Below are 22,734 nucleotides of genomic sequence, written 5' to 3' on the forward strand. Positions count from 1 at the left end.
TTTCTTTCAATACAATAAACATCAAACATGCAACTGACTAAGGGCAATTACTGGTTATTACTTATCACTGAAAATATGCGTAATTTAAGACATAATATATTTAGTCCATTTTATTATCTATTTCAATATATTAATATTCATTTTCCTGACTAAATATTTTATTAATGAACAATGTTTCACCCTCTTCATCTTTATTCATTTATACATTTGCTAATTTATTCTGCCATTGATTCATTTATAATTATATTTTTAAAATTCATGAGCACAAAGACTGAGAAAGAGATCACTGTATAATACTAAAATCTATCTACAGTAATTTAAAGTATGCTGAATAGATGAGTTCTTTTGCATTGAACCTCAGACTTCTGGACACACAGAATTCATTGTATGTGATTCACACACCAGACATCATCATTAGACAGTGACTGGTCAAATTTCTCTTCATTTGCATCTATATTTGTTTATTAATTCATTAATAAGGAAAGTGAACGTAAAAGTCACTCAGTTGTGTCCAACTTTTTGCGACCCCATGGATTATACAGTCCATGGAATTCTCCAGGTCAGAATACTGGAGTGGGTAGTCATGCCCGCCTCCAGGGGATCTTCCCAATAGTACTATGCCTCCTCATACATTCCTGACCTTAGTTGAAAGGGTCAAGTGAAGCAGAGACAATAAACTAGAATTTTTCATGTTGGACCATCTTCCAGGCACACATATATATGACTTATACGTCAACATTGGTCATAATTGATCTAATATTGCCCCCCTTTTTAAAACTCATTTCTATAGCTTTATTGATCCAATAATTATTTCCCTAATAATAATTTTTAAAGTTATGATTCACAAAATTTCAAGAATACTTTTTGTGCCCCTAATCTATATATAGAATTCTTCTCGCAACGATACATCTCTTGTTAATTATCCTCAGTTTTTCTTATGTATATCAATATAATGTTAACTCTATCTCTATTTATCACTAAGTTAGAGCTGCATTCTCTAAATATATTTCACACTTTTAAATGAATAACTTAAAAAAAACAGAAACTGAGAAAGCAACTTCATGATTACTCACATTAATCTCTGTATTCCTATTAGACACAGGCAACCGGAGAGCTCATGACGGTCGAAGATGCATCTGTTCTGAGAAGCACAGCATACAGCACACAGTAAAACAAATTAAGACACAATCACCATTTCTGAGTAGGCATCAATGCTTTCAATTTCATTATCAATACCTTTTGCTACACAGCATACATTCCTAATTGCATGACATTTCATCCCATTGTTTTTTTAATGAATTTATCCATATATGTCTAATGAAGTGAAAGTTGCTCAGTCGTGTCCAACTCTTTGTAATCCCATGGACTGTATAGTCCATGGAATTCTCCAGGCCAGAATACTGGAGTGGGTAGCCTTTCCCTTCTCCAGGGTATCTTCCTAACCCAGGGATCGAACCCAGGTCTCTCTCATTGAAAGTGGATTCTTTACCAGCTGAGCCACAAGGGAAGCCCAAGAATACTGGAGTGGGTAGCCTGTCCCTCCTCCAGCGGATCTCCCCAACCCAGGAATTGAACAGGGGTCTCCTGCATTGCAGGAGGATTCTTTACCAACTGAACTGGGAGGGAAGCTAATTTCATTATTAAAAACAAATCTAAGGCTATACAAGAATATGACCAATATTGATCACAATCAGTACAAGAATATGATCTTTGTACAGAAACAATTTCAACAGAGGAATAGATTAATTTTGTTCCATGTTGGACCTCAGAGTTTCAGACACATATTTTCTCATCGCCCATGACTCCATTATCATCAGTCATCATCACTGGTCCATGACTGGATCTATTCCTCTTCATTTGTATGTTTGTACTGATTAAATTATGAATGCATTGATACAAATAAAAATAATACATGGTTCATAAAATCTCTAGGACAAGATCAAGGATATATTTAACATCAGTTTGCAGAATCATTTTCCACATAGATTAAACCTTTTTAATTAATAGTTCATTATTGATTAATCAACATAGTACTTCGTATTTATCATTAGGCCATGATAAACTTTTTAATGAATTTAATACTTTCTAATAATACTGTAAATACCCTTAAACAGATGATCCAGTTCAAGACAATAATGTTGACCATTACTCACCTTGGTCTCACAGTCTTGGTGACAACAGAGGCTAAAATCAGTTTCAGCATCTATTCTCAAAAGGATCAAGCAGACAAGACGATAAAAATGTTGAGACTTTCTCTCCATTGATTCAGAATTTTCACAATTCATTTGCATAGTCATTTAGGCATTTATTAATTTACAGTAATACTTATTTAATTTGCTCTTAATAAACCAAATATCAACTTTGTAACTTTATCAATAAATGACGATCATCACTATTATTCCCACTCAAAGACATATACACTTGATTATTTTATTTTCCATTCCAATTTACATCATCAGATTTCTTTATAATACTTATAATGAACAGTATTTCCTTGTTTCATATTTATTCACTTACATATTTGTTTATCCTGACATTGATTTCTTAATAATAATAATTTTAGATATTACTGTACACAAAGACTAAGAACATGATCCCCATATATGCCTGGCATCTCCCTAAAGGATCACTTCAAAAGAGGGGAAAGTATTAGATTTTTTGTGTTGACCTGTGGTGTTCCTCATCAAAGACTCATACCACAAGTCATCATTGTTTGTCCATAATTCCTTCATGTCAACACTTTTTTACTGATCGTCCATTCACTATTAACTATATTTTTTTAAAAAGTGCTTCATCGTCACAAAAACTTAAAACAAGGAAGGTCCTTGGCTCTTTGATTTGTCTATAGAAGGACTTCCCACAGAAACTGTCATCAATTGACCTCAAAGTGTCCTATCCAGATGCATTAATATAATGTTTCATGTTAACCCTGCTTCTACTATTTGGCCATGGTTCACAATCATCGATTATTTTTTTTTATAGAATTTAAAGAATGCAGTGAAAATGAAAACCACAAAACCAAGAAGAGGTTTGACTATGACTCACTTTGTTCTCCTAACCCTTAACACATCAAATGCAACCACAGAATTCATGACCACGAGGAAGCCTTACATTAGCCCACGGTGACAAGCCTAAGGAGGAGAAGATAAAACTAGAAGATAAAAAAGACATTAAGATATCAGTTTAATTAGTCTTTGAATTCCATGTTTCATTTAATCATTTAAGTAGGTAGTGAATTGGGATCATTTATACTTTAGTTTCTCCTAAGTAAATGAACAATATCAATCTTGACACTGACACAGATCATAGACACAAGACATAGAGAACATAAACAATTTACTTATCCATAACTATATCATTCTCAGCCAAAGAATAACATGCCTGTACCATAAATTTCCTAATTTACATTTGTTTTTAATGTATATTAATAGCATTTCTTGCCTAACCACTTTTCTATGGTTGAACAAAGTTTCACCAATTTCATCTTTATATATTATTTCATTGATCCAATTATAAACATAAAAAGAAAATATATGAACATAAAACAAGATACTTGTATATTCCTGAAAGATGTCTATAGGGTTACCTGGAACAGAGGCAGTGGGTCTCCATTTGCATTGGACCTCAGAGTTCCAGACACATATTCATCGTATACGACTCATACACGCACTGAAAAACCATCATTGATCCAATGTCGTACCTACTTTCTTCATTCACTTCTATGGTGTCTATTTCTGAGTTCATTAATTTACTAATAATAATTCAAAAACTCAATTATTTGCAAAAACCAAAAAGAAAACAAAACCCGAAACCACTATTCTATGTAGAGAATCATTTTCATAACAATGTATCTTTCTTTATACCCTTTGTTTTTCTGTTACATGTCAATTCAGTATTTATCACTGGGCTACTGCTGGCGATTCTTATTATATGTTACTTTTCAACATTAGAATTAGAATGCTCTCAAAAAAACCACAGAAAGGACACAAGATTTTGACTTTTACTCACACTGGTCTCTGTGCTCCTAACACAGAGATGCAAACACAGAGGTCAGTGCCACGGTGCCACTGCTTAAATCAGCTTGAGGGTGTAGGGTCTGCAAAGAACAAAACAGTCAATGATAAAAAAAAAAGGTTTAAGTACAATACCCATCGAGCTTTGATTTGCACATTTCATTTACTCACATATTGAAGTATTTATAAATTATTCATAATGGATCTATTTTTCTCTTGACAGAATGAACAACAATGAGGCAAATCCATAAACTATAAGTGACTTAATTATCTATCTATATTGATACAATATTTAGTCAAAGATATACTGGTGAGCCACTTTTTCCTGACTGAGTTTCAGTATTTTCAATTTTATTAATAGTATTTCTTGCCTCGTCACCTGTTTATAGTTAGACAAGGTTTCACCCTTTTTACTTATTATTTCTTTACCTTTTTCTTTACCTATTATTTACATTTCTTTATTGGTTCTAAAATTAATCTTTTAACAATAATAAATATAAATCGATGAATACAATAGCTGTACTGGGTATATTTCAACATCTATCTCTGCTGCTGCTAAGTCACTTCAGTCGTGTCCAACTCTGTGCGACCCCATAGAGGGCAGCCCACTAGGCTCCCCCGACCCTGGGATTCTCCAGGCAAGAACACTGGAGTGGGCTGCCATTTCCTTCTCCAGTGAATGAAAGTGAAAAGTGAAAGGGAAGTCGCTCAGTCGTGTCCGACTCTTAGCGACCCCATGGACTGCAGCCCACCAGGCTCCTCCGTCCATGCATTTTCCAGGCAAGAGTACTGGAGTGGGGTGCCATTGCCTTCTCCAACATCTATCTCTTGGATGAATGAAAAGAAATACACTAGGTTTTTGTTGGACCTCAGTATCAGGACATATATTATTCACTATATAGACTTATCTGCTACAAGTCATCATCACTGGCCCAAGAAAACCCTTTTATTTTTCATTCTCATAAATATTTGAGTTTATTTATAAATTTGCTACTAAATACACATAAATGAAAAATAAACTAAAATATCCGCAATGTCTATCTCAAAAATCTTTTCCAGAGACTAACTCTGTTTCCAAAACTGACCTCAAAGATACATTTATAGATTAATAAAGGAGATATTTCATGTCAATCTGATACTTAACGTGGCATTTTCCCTTCTTTGATTGTTTGAGCAAGTTCCCGGAGTTGGTGACGGGCAGGGAAGCCTGGCAAGCTGCAGTGCGTGGGGTCGTGAAGAGTGGAACACGACCGAGCGACTGAACTACCAACTATCCACTCAAACTAAAACACTGGCTATTACTCACATGGTCTTAACATACCTACAGCACAAATGAAACCAGAGAGTGTGTAACCGTGGAAGATGCTTCAACCCGCCTAAGTGCACCCATTCTGAGGAGAATAACGCAAAGGAGATGATAATAAAACGAGGCACTCTTTCCAACATCTGTCTACAGAATATCTTCTCTGCTGTGAATGGACAAGCTTAATCCAATATTGGACCTCTAGTTCCAGACACGCTTTCATTGTATATGATTCATATTGATGATGACCAGAAATCATCATAGATCCAACACCAGTCCCCCTTTTTCTGCACATATTTCTGTATCTTTATTGGTTAAATAAAAATCCACTAATAAATTTAGCAAGAACAATTCAAAAAATAAAGCAATACAGGTGTACACTGAAGTATTATTACTTTAATGTATCTTCCTCAATAATACACTGTTTTCCATATATACACTCATCAATATAATAGCTCATATATCCATATGCAACACTCTGATGCAGCTGCCTTCTTTACTTATATTCAACATTTCTTTACTTATATTCAACATTCAATAATAATACAGTAAATTACTTCAATTAAAAAAAAACAGAACTTCAACTACTACTCCCATTAATCTCCACCTTCCTATTATAGAGAGGTGACCCCAGAGCCTCTGTCCTTGAAGATGCTAAACCATTTGTGCTGGCTTCTTTCTGAGGAGTACAGAGCACAGATGATAATAAAAGTATTGACACCTAATAACCAACCAGTGGTTCTTGTTTTCTATACTTTGTTTGCTCAGTATTTAGGAATGTATTACTTTTCCTTTCTTCACATTCCTTTAATCTTGTTAAAACAAAAAACTCAATCTTTAGTTTGAAGCAAAACTCCTAAACTGTCTCTTGTGCATTTCTAGGTCTTCCCTGGTGGCTCAGTCGGTAAAGAGTCTGCCTGCAATGCAGGAGACCCAAGTTCAACCCCTGGCTCAGGAAGATCCCCCAGGGAAGGAAGTGGCAACCCACTCCAGTAGTCTTGCCTGGAGAACCCCAAAGACAGAAAAGCCTGGTGGGCTACAGTCTCTGGGGTCACAAAGAGTCGGACATGACTGAGTGACTAATATTCTCACTTTCATGCATTTCTATCTAACCTTGCTCAAAGACGTGACCCTCACTCATTTACTGAATATGATTCAGTGTTTTCAGAGTTTATTATGGTACCTTTTGTCTCACTCAATATGCTCCTATGTGGACAGTGCTTCACTTTCTTACATTTGCTTAATGGTTCTTCAGAGATCCATTAATAGTAACAAATTTAAGTCTATGAAATCAAAAGAAGAATATAACTTACCTATGTTCCTGATATCTCTACAGAAACAATTTCACCAGAAGGAAGAGACTACTGACATTCTGTGTTGGACCTCAGAGTCTGAGACATGTTTTCATCATTTAGGACTCTTCCCATCACGATCATCATCACTGGTCCACGATTAAGTCTCTTTTCTTTGTTCATTTCTATATTTGTTTTCATTAAATCATTGAATAAGTGGTAATATATATTAATCATTGAATCAATAAGAATAATAAGTATATAATAATGGTTGTTGTGTTAGTCACTCATTCATGTCTGACTCTTTTCAACCCCATGGATTGCAGTCCACTAGGCTCCTCTGTCCATGGGATACTCCAGGCAAGAAAACTGGAGTGGGTTGCCATTTCCTTCTCCATTTAATAATGGTAATAGTTTAATAATAATAAAAATAATAATTGTGATAATAAAAATAAGTATCCCAAGAATGACACCCTTCAATACCCCTAACCTCAGTTTACAGGATCAGTCTTCTCAACCAATTTTCGACCTCTATTCCGCCCATTATCAATTATTTGAAATAATCATTCTTGATTATTTATCATTGAACTATGGTAATTTTTTGATTAATTTAATACTTTTTAACAACACCATGAGGACCCTCAGACAAATTGCCCAATCTAAGACGACAGCCCTGTCCATCGTTCACCTTATTCTCCTCCCTATCACAGTTGGTGTGACAACTGAGCACAGCAAAAGCTGAAGTATCAGGAACATCCGTCCTACAAAATAACAAACACACAAGGTGGTAAAACTACTTAGATATACTTTCCACTGATCCAAGAATCTGACTATTCATTTGCACAGTAGCTGAGGCATTAACTAAATTATGCTCGCATTTGTTTTTCCCCTTGGAAAATCAATTTCTAAGCCAGTGACTAATACCTGTCACTTTCTAGATCACCCTTAGCCAAAGAGGTAATACCCTCATAACATATCTTTCCTATTATCAGTCTTTTCAATATATATATAATAGTAATTTTTACCTAACCACATATTTTTATAATTGAAAAGGCTACATAGTCATCATTTTTATCTTATACATTTGTATATTGATTATTTCATTGATCCAATTATAAAAATAGAAAAAAGTTCATGTTGATAACAACCAAAATAAATATCTTTGTATATTCCTAACCACTGACTAAAAGGTCACTTCACACACGTCAGTGGACTTGATTTCATTTGCATCAAACCTCAGAGTTCCAGACTCACATTCATCACACACAACTCGTACACCTCAGGGAGTCACCATTGATCCATTACTGTCCATCTCATTCAAATACATTTCTGTTTAATTTATGAATCACAAATTCACTAATAATTTTATCAGCACAATTTTTTTTTAAAAAGAGATGATACATACAGAATTATTCTTACTTTAACACTTTAATATAAGAATATAATCTCTTTATATTCCTGAAATTTCACAAAAGAAACAGTTACTCGTCAGAGGGAAAATAGTACTTATGTATCATGGACCTCAGAGTTCTAGCCATGTTTTCATCGTTTAGGACTCTTCCCGAAACGATCATCATCATTGGTCCACGACTGAGACTCCACTCTTTGTTCAATTCTGTTTATTGACTAACTCAGTAATTCACTAGTAATAATTTAAAAATCCTATTATTCACAAAACTCTAGAAAAGTCATGATATTCCTACGGTGTAAATGGATCATTCTTACAACAATGTATCTCTTCTAAATTAGATGCTGTTTTTCACCTATGTAGTAATCAATTGATGTATCATAAATTTCAACAGTTATCACTGGGCTAGACTTGGCCTTCTGTTATTCTACGTGGAGCATTCAGCCAACGCACTGAATACACACACATACACACACACACGCACAAACCAACAAAAAGAAATGAACAAAACCGAGACAAAAAAACTCTTACTCACATTGGTCTCTGTGTACCTAACACAGAGGTGCAATCATAAGGCGCAGCCCCATGGAATAATGCTTAATCAGCCGAACTGACTCACTGGAAAAGACCCTGATGCTGGGAAAGACTGAAGGCGGGAGGAGAAGGGGACGACAGACCGTGAGATGGTTGGATGGCATCACCGAGTCGATGGACATGAGTTTGAGTAAGCTCTGGGAGTTGGTGATGGGCAGGGAGGCCTGGTGCTGCAGTCCACGGGGTCACAAAGAGTCAGACATGCCTGAGTGAACTGAGCTGATCTGAATCTTAGCCAAAAGGGTGACATAATTCTTAATGGTCATTAGAATTGGGAATTTTTATTACTATTTCTTTCCTCACCATCTATGTTCACGGTTAGACACTAATATATCTGTTCTTCTTCATCTTTTATCTGTATCATTAATGGTACTCTCAATGATCTATTAATAATTTTAAAACTCAGTCTTAGAACTTGAACTTTAAACATTCCTAACACCTGCCTACAGGAAAAAATAAAGGAATGGAGTGAGGAATGGACTGGGCCTCAGGGTCCCAGACCTTTATCATTTGTTGTCCATGACTCACCTGCTAATCATCATTGGTACATCTGAGACCCAGTTTTAGTTCATTCATTTATCTATTTATTTCGATTAAATCCTTTCATTGAAAATAATACATGATTAGTAAAAAAAAAAAAACAAAGAAAAAGACACTTCAATACCCCTACTTCTAATTAACATCGAGATAGATTATACCTTTCATTAATAAATATCACTGCTATATATTATCAGTTAATCAATATAAGGTTATATATCATACACATTATTGGGCCACATTAATCTTTTGCTTCTATCTATTGCTTTTGAAAATACAACAAAAACACTGAAAACAAGTTCCCAAACCAGACCAGAACCCTGGCCATTACTCACCTGATCTCTGTCCCACAGCAATCTGAAGCTCATGACCTTGATCACCATGGAGGCTGAAGTCACCTTAAGCTTCTACTCTGAAAAGTAATAAGGAGAGAAGGTGATCCCAGATATGGAAACTTTCTCTCCATTGACCTGAAGGCATGTTTATTGATGTTTTTAATGGTTCACTTACCATAATCAATGAAAATGCATGAAGAGAAAGACTACATTTCTTTCATTTTGGACCTCAGAGTTCCAGACACATATTATTCATCATCCATGACTCATATACTGGTACTGATCATCACTGATCCACAAACGATAACTTCCTCTTCATTCGATATTGGCTCTTTGCTACTCCATGGACTGCAGCACAGAGCCTACTCAAACTCATGTCCATTGAGTCGGTGATGCCATCCAACCATCTCATCCTCTGTCATCCCCTTCTCCTGCCTTCAATCTTTTCCAGCATCAGGGTCTTTTCTAATGAGTCAGTTCTTTGCATCAGGCGGCCAAAGTATTGGAGCTTCAGCATCAGTCCTTCCAATGAATATTCAGGACTGATTTCCTTTAGGATGGACTGGATCTAGGTTGGATCTCTTTGCAGTCCAAGGGACTCACATCATTATAACTCTCTTAAATTTATTATCAGCTTTTAGCTTCCTTGGCTTAGACAGTAAAGCATCTGCCTACAATGCAGGAGACCTGGGTTCAATCCCTGGGTCAGGAAGACGCCCTGGAGAAGGAAATGGCAACCCATTCCAGTACTCTTGCCTGGAGAATCCCATGGATGGAGGAGCCTGGTGGGATACCGTCCATGGGGTTGCAAAGAGTTGGACACGACTGAGCGACTTCACTTTCACTTTCTTTCACTTTAGCTTCCTATCAGCTCCTTGGCATCACCGCCTCAATGGACATGACTTTGAGCAAGCTCCAGGAATTGGGGATGGACAAGGAAGCCTGGCATGCTGCAGTCCATGGGGTCGCAAAAAGTCAGACATGACTGAGCCACTGAACTGAAGTAATCAGTTCTTTGGGATAAAAGTTACCTTCTTTCATTTTTTGTCACCCATGAGATTAGTGCAGTCATTAGTTTTAGAGAAATCATCCAACCCCAGACTAGGAATGAGATGATGCTCACATAGGTCTCCTGGCTCCTACAACAAAGATGCCATCATGGGCTGGTGCTCCAGAAAGAATCCTTCCTTCAGGTCCCATGCATCCACTCTGAGGGGTATAAAGCAAGATGGACCATCACTGTGGTAAAGACACTCTCCACTGCTTCTTGTTTCCACACTCACAGTGTTATTCAAGCTATCCTTAACTCAGGGTACATAGAGAACCTTTTGACGATGAACCATTTTGATATTACCACTGAGCCAGAACATAAAGGCTGACTAGGAGTTTCATGGGCTTCCCTTGCAGCTCAGCTGGTAAAGAATCCGTGTGCTATGCAGGAGACCTGGGTTCAGTCCCTGAGTTGGGAAGATCCCCTGGAGAAGGGAAAGGCTACCCACTCCAGCATTCTGGTCAGGAGAATTCCACGGACTGTATAGTCCATGGGGTCACAGAGTCGTACACGACTGAGTGATTTTCGCTAGTGACTAGGAGCTTCCCAGGTGACAAAGTGATAAAGAATCCACTTACTAGTGTGGGAGACGCAAGAGACATGGGTTCAATCCCTGGGGTCAGGAGGATCCCCTGGAGTAGGAAATGGCAACCCATTCCAGTATTCTTGCCTGGAAACTTCCACGCATACACCTCTCTGATCACTGATTCTGTCCCCCTCGACCTTAACCTTAGTGGTAACAGCCGTGTGCCGTTCATTAGTGATTGAAATTCAGGGTGTCCTTGGTATATTAATAGTATTTCATGGCTCACCACGTATTTCAGTAATTGGAAATTGCTTCATTTCATCCATCTTTATTTTTAATTATATATTTATGGATTCTCTCATTTTCCAATTATAATAATACAATGAAAATTCATGAACACAAAGACCACAGATAAGCCCCTCATTTATCCCTGACATCTCCCTATAGGATGCCTTCTCAAGTTGAGAATGGATTAGATTACTTGAATACTGCATCTCAGAATTCCAGATAAGTATTCACCATATATCACTCACAGATCCAACATTGTTCCTATTTTCCTACCTTTATTTCTACTTGTATTGATTAAATAAACATTCAATATTTTTAGCAGTACAATTTAAAAAAAGTCTTAACGTGTATAGAATAATTCTTACTTAAATATATCTCTCTCTAACAGATTGTTTTTCATACGTGCTTTAAACGGTTTGGATATATCAATGCTCAACACTGAAAAGCACGTGCCTTCTTAATTTTATACCATATTTCTTAATAATACAGTAAATTAATCTAATAAAAAAACAGAGATCCTCAACTATCACTCATATTAATCTCCATGCTCTTATTAAACAGAGCAAACGGCAGGCTCACTTGTCCATGGCAGATGCTAAATCACCTGAATTGCCTTCATTCTAAACAGGACAGGATACAGCTGATAAAAACACTGAGACCTAATAACCGCTGACCCTTGTTTTCTATGGTTTATTTTCTCAGTATTTAAGTATTTGTTACTTTTCCTTTTGCTATCTATTTTTTTATCTTGTTGAAAGGAAAAACTCAATCTTTAAGTCTGCGGCAAAACAATTAAACTGCCTCTTATGCATTTCTATCTAACCTTGGTCAAAGAGGTGACCCTCAACCATTTATTTAATGGGACTCAGGAACTTCAATGTTCATTATGGTATCTTTTGCCTCACTCAGTATGTTCATCTTTGACAAAGCTTTACCTTAGTTTTCCTTATATATAGTTATATTTGCTTAATGGCTCCATCGCAGATCTCTTAATTATAACAAATCAAAGTCTATGAAATCAATGTAAGAATATAATCGACTCTCTTAATTATAACAAATCAAAGTCTATGAAATCAATGTAAGAATATAATCGACTTATATTCCTGGTATCTCTCTACATAGAAACAATTTCACCCGAAGGAAGACACTACCAATGTTCTGGATTGGACCTCAGAGTTTCAAACACAGTTTTCACTGTTCAGGGCTCTTCCCATCACAAACATCACTGGTCCGACACTGAGTCTCTTTCTCCCTTATTTCTATATTTGTATTGATTAAATCATTGTTAATTGGCATTAATAAAAAGAATATATGATTCACTAAACATCCCAAGAATAAAACCCTTGAATATCCATAACCTTGGTTTACAGAATCATTTCCCAAGAAGGCCCCTTCTCTTCTAATTTTGGACCTCAATCCTGGCCATTACCGATTATTCAAAATAATCCTTCTTATCGTATTTATCACTGAACTCTGAGTAACTTTTGATTAATTGAATACTTTTTAAATAGTACCGTAAGTATCCTCAGACAAATCACCCAATCCACGACAACAGCCTTGAGCACTGTTCACCTTAAGCTCCTTCCTGACGCAGAGGTGGTGTGACTACCACGCACAGCAGAAGCTGAGGCAGCAGCAACATCCACCTGCAGAATAACAAGCAGACAAGGCGATGAAAATACTGAGCTATTCTCTCCTGTGATCCAAATATCCCACTGTTCATTTGCTCAGTAACTGAGGCATTGACTGACATATAATTAGTAACTGAGGAACTTATTGTCAAAGTTGGAACTGACCCAGTCAGTACCTAACACCTGTCACTTTCTATATCATCCTTGGGCAAAGAGATGACACCATAATATTACATCTTGATGGGTATCAGTATTTTCAATATATATTAATGTATTACTACATGATACTAATTTTTGCCTAACCACATTTTTGTAATTGAAAAAGGCTTTACATTCATCTTTTTTAATTTTACACATTTTTATATTGACTATTTCATGCATTCAATTATAAAAACAGAAATACATGGAAGAAAAGTTATGACCAACCTAGAGAGCATATTAAAAAGCAGAAACATTACATTGCTGATAAAGGTCCATCTAGTCAAAGCTATGATTTTTCTGCAGCCATGTATGGATGTGAGAGTTGGACCATAAAGAAAGCTGAGTGCCGAAGAATTGATGCTTTTGAACTGTGGTGTTGAAGAAGACTCTTGAGAGTCCCTTGGACTGCAAGGAGATCCAACCAGTCCATCCTAAAGGAGATCAGTCCTGAATATTCATTGGAAGGACTGATGCTGAAGCTGAAGCTCCAATATTTGGCCGCCTTATGTGAAGAACTGACTCACTGGAAAAGACTGATGCTGGGAAACATTGAAGGCAGGAGAAGGGGACAACAGAGGATGAGATGGCTGGATGGTATCACTGACGCAAAGGATATGAGTTTGAGTAGGCTCTGGGAGTTGGTGATGGACAGGGATGCCTGGCATGCTTCCACTGTCCATGTGGTCGCAAAGAGTCAGACATGCCTGAGCCACTGAACTGAACTGAACTGCCGTGATCATAAAAACCAAAACAAAGATCTTTGTATATTTCTAACCACTGCCTATAAGGTCATTTCAAATAGGACAACAAGCCTCAGGGTTTCAGACACATATTTACCGTACACGACTCATACACCACGGGTAATCATCACTGATCCAATATTATCGCTTTTTTTCCTATGTGTACTTCTATCTCTTTATTGTATAAGCCACAAATTCACTAATAGTGTTAGCAGTACAATTAAAAACACAAAAACTGCCTGGATGAACCTAGAATTATTCTTACTTTAATATATATCTCATTAATACTCTCAACTTTCTATATGGTTCATATATCCATACTCAACACTGAAATGCGATGCCTTATTATATTCCACATTTATTAATAACACATTGCATTATGTTAATAAAATAACAAACCGAGAAAAATTTCAACTATCACTCGCGTTAACCTTCATCCTCCTCCTGATCAGAGGCAACCATAGAGCTCATGCTCACGAAATATGCTAAATCATCTCTACTGGTTCATCCTTAGGAGTACAGAACAAAGATGAAAAAATATTCATACCTAATTGCCATTAATCCTTATTTTCCATATTTCATTTAGTCAGGTAGTTACTATTTTTTTCTTTCTCTCAGTATTTTTTATTTTGTTACAAGTGAAAGTTCAATCTTTAGTTGGAGGCAGAATAACTAAACTGACTCTTAGATATGCACTTCTAGCCAATCTGGGTCAAATAGGTAACTCTCACTCATTTATTTCGTGGGCATCAGTTTTTCCAATGTGTATTAATAGTATCTATTGTCTCACAAAATTCCAGTATGGACAATGCTTCATCCTATTTTTCATTATATATTTATATTTGCTTAATGCTTCCACCATCACAGATCCGTTAGTAATAACAAATGTAAGTCTATGAAATCAATACACAAATATACATTTTTACATTTCTGACATGTGTCTATAGAAATAATTTCACACAGGGAACAGATTACTTATGTTCTGTGTTGGACCTCAGAGTTTCAGACATGTTTTCACTGTTCATGATCTTCTTTTCATGATCATCACTGGCCCAGTGACCGAGCCCTCGATTTGCTGTGTATCTCTATTTGCTCATTGACTAATCTATTTATTGACTAACCATTCTCACAGCAGTGTACTCATTTTAATTTTTTATAATTCACTAATATTTTTATATTGAATATATGTTGATTCATTGGAGTATAATTGGTCTACAATAGTGTGTTAGTTTCAACTGTGTGGCAGCGTGAATCAACTGTATGCACACATATACCCCCTGTTTTGGATTTCCTTCCCATTTAGGCCATCACAGAGCACTGAGTAGAGTTCCCTGTGCTATACAGCAGGTTCTCATGATTTAACTGTTTTATATGTAGCATCAGTAGTGTACATGTGCTAATCCCAATAAATGATATGCTGTTATTCATCTATGAGTTAATCAATTCATGTTTCATAAAGTTCTATACTTATCACTGAGCTGCACTGCCCTTTGGTTATTGTACATGGAAATTCAAATAATACACTGTTTACACAGAGGGAAAAAGTCACTGAAACTATGATGAGAAATTTGACCATTATTCACACTGGACTCTGCGCTCCTAACATAGAGATACAACCGTAAGGTGCGTTACAAGAGACTCCAAGTGTGGATGTGTCCATTTTGAACAACAGAGAGCATGATCAATGAGAAGAAAAGAAAAAAATTTATGACCACTGACTCTTCATCTGCTTTTCGTTTAACCAGTCATTTAGGAATTTATAACTTTTTTAGAATGCAGACATGGTTTTCTCTTAACGGAAAGAATAACTTTAAATGTGAGACTGACTCAGAATAATAAAGTCAGCTCTGAAGAGTTCAGGTCTGTCTGATACTTGGCCAGAGAGGTGACACCCTTGACCCACCCATTTCAAAATGGACATCAATGTTGGCAGTTTTTAATATCTCTTGTTTCATCATATATGTTCATAATTAGATAATAATTCACTGTTTTCATTCATCTATTATCTATACATCTTTAATAGTGCTTTCATTGATACAGTAATGATTTGTAAACTCAGTCCAGGAACTTGAACTTTGTACATTCTAAACACCTGTGCACAGGAAGAAATAAACAAAGAAAAAGAGTATGGGTTTTGTCCTCAGAGTACCAGACTCTTTTTTACATCATCCACAGTCAGGCTATCATCATCACTGGTCCATTTGGGCCCACTTTTAGTTCGTTTATAATTATATTCATATCCATTAAATCATTACTTCACTGATAATAACAAAATAAATATTTGAATAAGAAAAACCAAAGAGCAAGCCATTAAACATCCCTGACTCTTCTTTAATTAACCCCCAAATAGATTGTACCTTTCATTAATAAATATCAATGCTATATATTATCAACTAATCAACATATGGTCTCAAGTCATATTTATCACTGGGACATAGTTAACCTTTAGCTTATATTTACTACTTTCAAAGAATATTATGAAAACACTTAAACAACACAAACCAAGAAGAAAGTTTTGAGCATTACTCACCATGCTCTTTCCTGAAAATGATATTGATCATAGTAGAGGCTGAAATCACCTTGAGCTTCTGTTCTGAAAAGTATCAAACAAAGAAGGTGAAAACAGAGATTGAAACCTTCTCTCCATTCATCTGCAGACTTGTTTATCAATGTTTTCATTGGCTCAATTATCACGACCAATAAAAATGCTTGAATAGAAAGACACTGCTTTTCTACTGGATCTCAGAGTTTCAGACACGTATTATTCATCATGAATGACTCATACGCCGGCATTTATCATCACTGATCCAGAAAAGAAGACTGAGTCCTCATTCTGTATTGTTAATTGATTAATTCATTGATTTGCTAATTTTAATTTATAACTCTAGGATTCACAAAACCCAACAAAAGATTGACACAGCCAACACACGTTTCTAGAAAAATACTCACACCATTATGTCTTTCTTACCTATGATCAGTTTTTCACATAGGCAATAATCAATATAATGCGTCATACTAATCTCTTCATTCTCAACAGAATTAAAATGACCTTCTTTAACCATACTTCAAATATATTAATAATGCAGCATAAACATTAGACAAGCCATTCAACCCAAGACGACAAATTTGATTCTGCTCACACGGGTCTCCGGTTCCAACAACGAAGATGTCATCCTAAGCAGGTGCCCCATGAGGAATCCTTCCTTCAGGTCTCATGCTCGCCCTCGGAGGAATATAAAGCAAAGCGGACCATCAACGTGGCGGAGACAATCCCCACTCTTCCCAGCTTCCACATTCACATTATTATTCAGGCCACCCTTAACTTAGGACACACACAACATCTGTCAAAAACGAACCACTGGGATATCACCTTTGTGCCAGAACCTGAAGAATGTCTTTCACTTAGATCCTATCACCCGTATCCTTTGCCTAAGTGGTATCGGTCATGCACCATTCATTATTAACTGAAATTCAGGGTTTCCATAATACAGTAATAGTTATTTCTTGTCTCACTACATATTTTGATAATTAGACAGTGTTTTACTCCATTCACCTTTATTTTTAATTAAATGTTTATTTATAGAATCTCATATTATCCAATTATATGGATATATGCAGCCTGGCATGCTGCAAATATCCATATAATCCATATAATCCATGGGGTCGCAGAGTCAGACACGACTGAGCAACTGAACTGAACTGACTGAACTGATATTCATACTCAACACTGAGATACAGCTGCCTTCTTTACTATATCCCACATTCCTAATAATACTGTGAATCACCTTAATAACAAAACAAACTGGAAAAACCAACAACTATTGCTCACATTAATCTTCATCGTCCTATTATACAGAGGCAACTACAGAGCTTGCGTCCATGAAAGATGCTAAATCCTTCTACTGCATTCATTCTGGGGAGTACAGAAAACGCAATATAAGGAAAATATTGAGAACTAAGCTTACTCAATATTTAGGTATTTATCATTTTTTCTTATTCTCTCAATTTTTTTGTCTTGTAAAGAAAAAACACAATAATTAAACTGCCTCTTATTTCTGCATTTCTACCTAATCTTGGTCAAATAAGTAACCCTCAGAAAATGTGTTCAATTTTGACCATAGTTCATCCTATTTTTTCTTTATACATTAATTTATATTTACTTAATGGTTCTGTCACAGATCCATTAATATATAACAACAAATTTAAGTCCAGAAAATCAATACAAGAATATGGTCTTTGAATAATCCAGACCTCTCTCTAGAAAAGCAGTTTTGAAAAGGGAGGAGACTACAGGTGTTCTGGATTGGACCTCAGAGTTTCAGACATGTTTTCATCGTTCAGGACTCTACCCGAAACGATCATCATCATTGGTCCGTGACTTAGTCTCTTCTCTTCATTCATTTCTATATTTGTATTGATTAAATCATCAGTTGATTGATATTAATAAAAATAATATATGATTTAGTAAATGTCCCAGGAATAAGACCTTCATATTCATAAATCTCAGTTTACAGAATATTTTCTCATTCAGAGGCTTTCTCTTGCTTTGTTCAACCTCAATCCTGCACATTATTTATTAATCAAAACAATGTTTCTTATCATATTTACCACTCAACTATGGGCAACATTTTTATTAATTTCATACTTTCTAATAACATCATGCTGCTGCTGCTACTGCTAAGTCGCTTCAGTCATGTCCGACTCTGTGCGACCCCATAGACGGCAGCCCAGCAGGCTTCCCCGTCCCTGGGATTCTCCAGGCAAGAACATTGGAGTGGGCTGCCATTTCCTTCTCCAATGCGTGAAAGTGAAAAGTGAAAGTGAAGTCGCTCATTCGTGTCCGACCCTCAGCGACCCCATGGACTGCAGCCTACCAGGCTCCTTGCCCATGGGACTTGAGCACCCTCAAACAAATCACCCAGGCCAACAACCTGGCCCATTATTTACCTTAGGGCTTTCCTGACACAGAGGCAGCCGATGATTGAACACAGTGAAGGCTGAAGCAGCAGGAACACCCCTTCTGAAGAATAACAAGCAGACAAGGTGATAAAAATATTCAGATATTCTCCCCATTGATCCAATAATCTGCGCTTCATTTGCACAATAACTTAGTCATTTACTAAATGATGATAATATTGACTTCTTTTTCCCTTAATGAATCTAATGTCAAACTGATTACTGACTCAGTCAGTAATTATTACCTATCATTTTCCAAATCATTCTTAACCAAAGAGATAACATCTTTCTAGGACGTTTTTACCTAATGGATATCAGTCTTTTCAATATATATTAATGTATTAGTCTATGTTAGTATTATTTCCTAAAGCCACATATATTTATTACTGAAAAGTCTTTATAGTCATCATTGTTTATTTTATAAATTTGCAATTAACTATTTCATTGATCAAATCATAAAAACAGAATGATGCATGGTCATCTACCATGCATGGTCAAAAAATGCATGGTCATAATAACCAAAACAAAGATCTTTTTATATCCGTAACCTTTGACTATAGGATCACTTCAAATAACACAATGGAATAGATTCCATTTGCATAGGATCTCAGAGTTCCAGACATGTATTCATCATACATGACTCATACGCCACGTGTAGTCATCACTGATCCAATACTGACCCTCTTTTTCTACATATGTTTCTATTTCTTTACTGCATAAATCATAAATTCACTAATAATTTTAGCAGTGCAATTAAAAACAGAGGAGCTTTGGTGTATACAGAATTATTGCTAGTTTAATATATCTCACATTAATAGTCATTTTCCATTTAGAGTTAATCAGCATAATGGTTCATATAAACATAGTCAAGACAGAAATGCAGCTACCTTCTCTACTCACAATACCTTCTCTATTCCACATTCCTTAATGATTGAGTGAATTTCTTTAATAAGAAACACTGAAAATGGAACTTCAACTATTACTCACATTAATCTCCATTCTCTTATTCTTCAGAGGCAACTGCAGGTCTGGTGCCCACGACAGATGCTAAATCATCGCTAGTGCATTCATCCTGCGGAGCACGAAACACAGAAGAGGGTGAAAATGTTGAGACCAAATCGCCACTGACCCTTACTTGGGGCATTTCATTTATACCACACTCAGTTATTCATTATTTATTCTTCCTATGTTTTTTTCTTAAACTGATTAAAAGAAAACTTCAATCTTTAGCCTGAAAAAGAATAAATACATGGCTATTATATAAGCATGTCTATAGCATTCTAGCCAAAGGGGTGACCCTCACCAGTTTAACGGGATTCAGAATTTTGAATTTGTATTCACAATACCTTGTCTAAAAAGAAGATACTCATATGAGAACAACTTCACGAGTTTTCCTTACATGTTTATTTATGTGTTTAATGATTTCATCATAGATTCATTGTTAATAACTACTATAACTATGAAATTAACAAGCATATGATCTTTTTGTATTCCAGACAATTCCTTATAGATACAATTTCAACAAAGGACATAGACTACTTATGTTCTGTGTCGGATCTCAGAAAGACGCTTCAGAAATGTTTTCATCCTTCAGGACTCTTCCTGGAATGATAAGCATAATTGGTCCATATGTGTCTCTGTTCTTTCATTTCTATTTGTTTATTGACTAAACAAGTAATCCATTCATAAACATTTTAAAACTCTATTATTCAAAACACCTAACAAGCCCAGGACATCACTACTGTGTAAATAGTTCAATTTCACAGCAATGTGATTTCAGCATCTTTTTTAAAATTAGACGCTATTTTTGATTTATATATTAATCAACTAATATTTCATCAAATTCTGTATTTTTCACTGAGCTATAATTGACTTTTGTTATTCTGTATGAAGATTTCAAACTGTAACCTTAATACACACAGACACGCACAAATAACACAAACGCAGAAATCAACAAATCCGAGATAAACTTGACCAAATTTCTTTCAGGTAAAAATAAGCAAACAAACAGGACAAGAAGTTGGCTATTACTGACAACTGGGCTTTCTGTTTCTAACACAAAAATGCAATTGTAAGGCACAAAATCAGGGGGAAAGGCTTAATTAAAATTTTAACAGTACTTGGAAAATACTCAACAAAACCTTGTTATAGCTAATATATCTCTGCAGAAACTCTCATCTCAAATCTGTCTCATATTTATTGTAAGGTTTCACAATGCATTAATCAATAGAAAGCTTCATATTCATTACTTATTTATCAATGGGATTAAAATGGCCTTATTTGATTATCTGTAGAAGGGAATGGCAACCCACTCCAGTATCTTGCCTGCAAAATCGCATGGATAGAGGAGCCTGGTGGGCTACAGACCACGGGGTCACAAAGAGTTAGACACAATTGAGTGACTAACATTATTTGATTATATTTCAAACATCTTATTGGAAAAATAATAACCAATGCTGCTGCTGCTGCTAAGTCACTTCAGTCGTGTCTGACTCTGTGTGACCCCATAGACGACAGCCCACCAGGCTCCCCCGTCCCTGGGATTCTCCAGGCAAGAACACTGGAGTGGGTTGCCGTTTCCTTCTCCAATGCATCAAAGTGAAAAGTGAAAGTGAAGTCGCTCAGTCGTGCCCAACTCTAGCGACCCCATGGACTGCAGCCTACCAGGCTCCTCCATCCATGGGATTCTCCAGGCAAGAGTACTAGAGTGGGGTGCCATTGCCTTTAGAAAACAGCAAAAAGAGTTAAAGAGCAGGTACTGCTCAAAATGGTCTCCTGCCTCTTAAAAAACGCATTCCGACACAAATGCCTGCCCCCAGATTCTTAGGTTCCCTTTACGTAATACCTCAGACTCCACAAAACGTATTTATCACACACAGCTCACATGAAACGAGTAGGCATCAATCACCCAGTGCTATCTCCTTTCACCCCATTTATTTCTATATTACTTGCTGTCTCAGAGCAACCGGAAGCTCACAACCTTGATCACCATGGAGGCTGAAACCACCATGAGCTTCTATTCTGACAAGTACTGAGCAGAGAAGGAGTGCACAGAGAGAGACATTTGCCCTTCGTGGATGTGTATTCATGCTTTTTGATACCTTCATTGGCTCAATTACTGAAACCAATGAAAATCCATGAAGTGAAAGACCACATTTCTTTTCTATTGGACCTCAGAGTTCCAGACACCTATTATTCATCATCGATGACTTATACGTTGGCATGGATCATCACTGATTCAGAAACCATGACTTTTCATTCGACACTGGTAACTCATTCATGCCTTAATTCACTTAATGAATCGTCACGTAATGACGATTTTAACACTATGGGGTTAAAAGGAGGCCAATGAGGTGTCATATGGCTCATAGGTCTCTAGAAATTTTTCACATCATTCCATCTCTGTCTTACCTTTGCTATCACCTTACCCCTACATCACTTCCTTGTTCATCAAGAAACTGATAAAAAAAAAATGGCCTTCTTTGATTTTCTGTCACCTAAGTTAACAGTGCAATCTTTACTTTTAGAGAAACCACCTCAGAACAGATGAGGAATGAGATGATTCTCACGTGGGTCTAGGTTCTATGGTCCCAACAGCAAAGATGGCATCCTAGGTTGGTGCTCCGTGAGGAATCCCTCCATTAGATCCCGTGCATTCACTCTGAGAAGTATAAAACAAAGCAGATCACCAGGATCGTCAAGACACTCTCTACAGCTCCCTGCTTCCATTCAGGCTTTCCTTAACCTAGGGTATGTGGGAAATCTCTTGAAAACAAACCACTTGTATCTTACTGTACAGCCATAAGACAAAGGCTGACTATTCCTTACCCTGTCCCTGCCATCTTCCCTAAGTGCTAAC

The 22,734-nt window shown here is 36.4% G+C and overlaps 2 long non-coding RNA genes across 4 annotated transcripts in view; both read right to left on the bottom strand.

Annotated features, from left to right (window-relative positions):
* Window positions 1-1,073: 1,073 nt before the first annotated feature.
* LOC104996956 lies at window positions 1,074-4,247 on the bottom strand. Of its 3 annotated transcripts, none has more exons than XR_826273.1 (4): window positions 4,009-4,247; window positions 3,046-3,151; window positions 2,154-2,203; window positions 1,074-1,141 (listed from the first exon to the last, which is right to left on the bottom strand). It is a non-coding gene; the product is annotated as an uncharacterized LOC104996956 (long non-coding RNA). The 3 variants fall into 3 exon arrangements; XR_826274.1 differs by lacking the exon at window positions 4,009-4,247 and adding an exon at window positions 3,587-3,831; XR_826272.1 differs by lacking the exon at window positions 4,009-4,247 and having other exon boundaries at window positions 3,046-3,831.
* Window positions 4,248-13,878: 9,631 nt separating this feature from the next.
* Window positions 13,879-22,734, bottom strand: part of LOC104996957 — a 31,057-nt gene continuing 22,201 nt past the window's right edge. The window contains exons 17-22 of the long non-coding RNA XR_826275.1: window positions 22,445-22,536; window positions 19,863-20,477; window positions 18,867-18,939; window positions 17,060-17,383; window positions 16,450-16,512; window positions 13,879-16,011 (exon numbers count right to left, since the gene is read on the bottom strand). This is a non-coding gene — a long non-coding RNA (uncharacterized LOC104996957). The remainder of the gene's footprint in view (window positions 16,012-16,449; window positions 16,513-17,059; window positions 17,384-18,866; window positions 18,940-19,862; window positions 20,478-22,444; window positions 22,537-22,734) is intronic.

The sequence above is a fragment of the Bison bison genome, unplaced genomic scaffold, assembly GCF_000754665.1.
Source record: "Bison bison bison isolate TAMUID 2011002044 unplaced genomic scaffold, Bison_UMD1.0 scf7180017864302, whole genome shotgun sequence".
Classification (NCBI taxonomy): domain Eukaryota; kingdom Metazoa; phylum Chordata; class Mammalia; order Artiodactyla; family Bovidae; genus Bison; species Bison bison.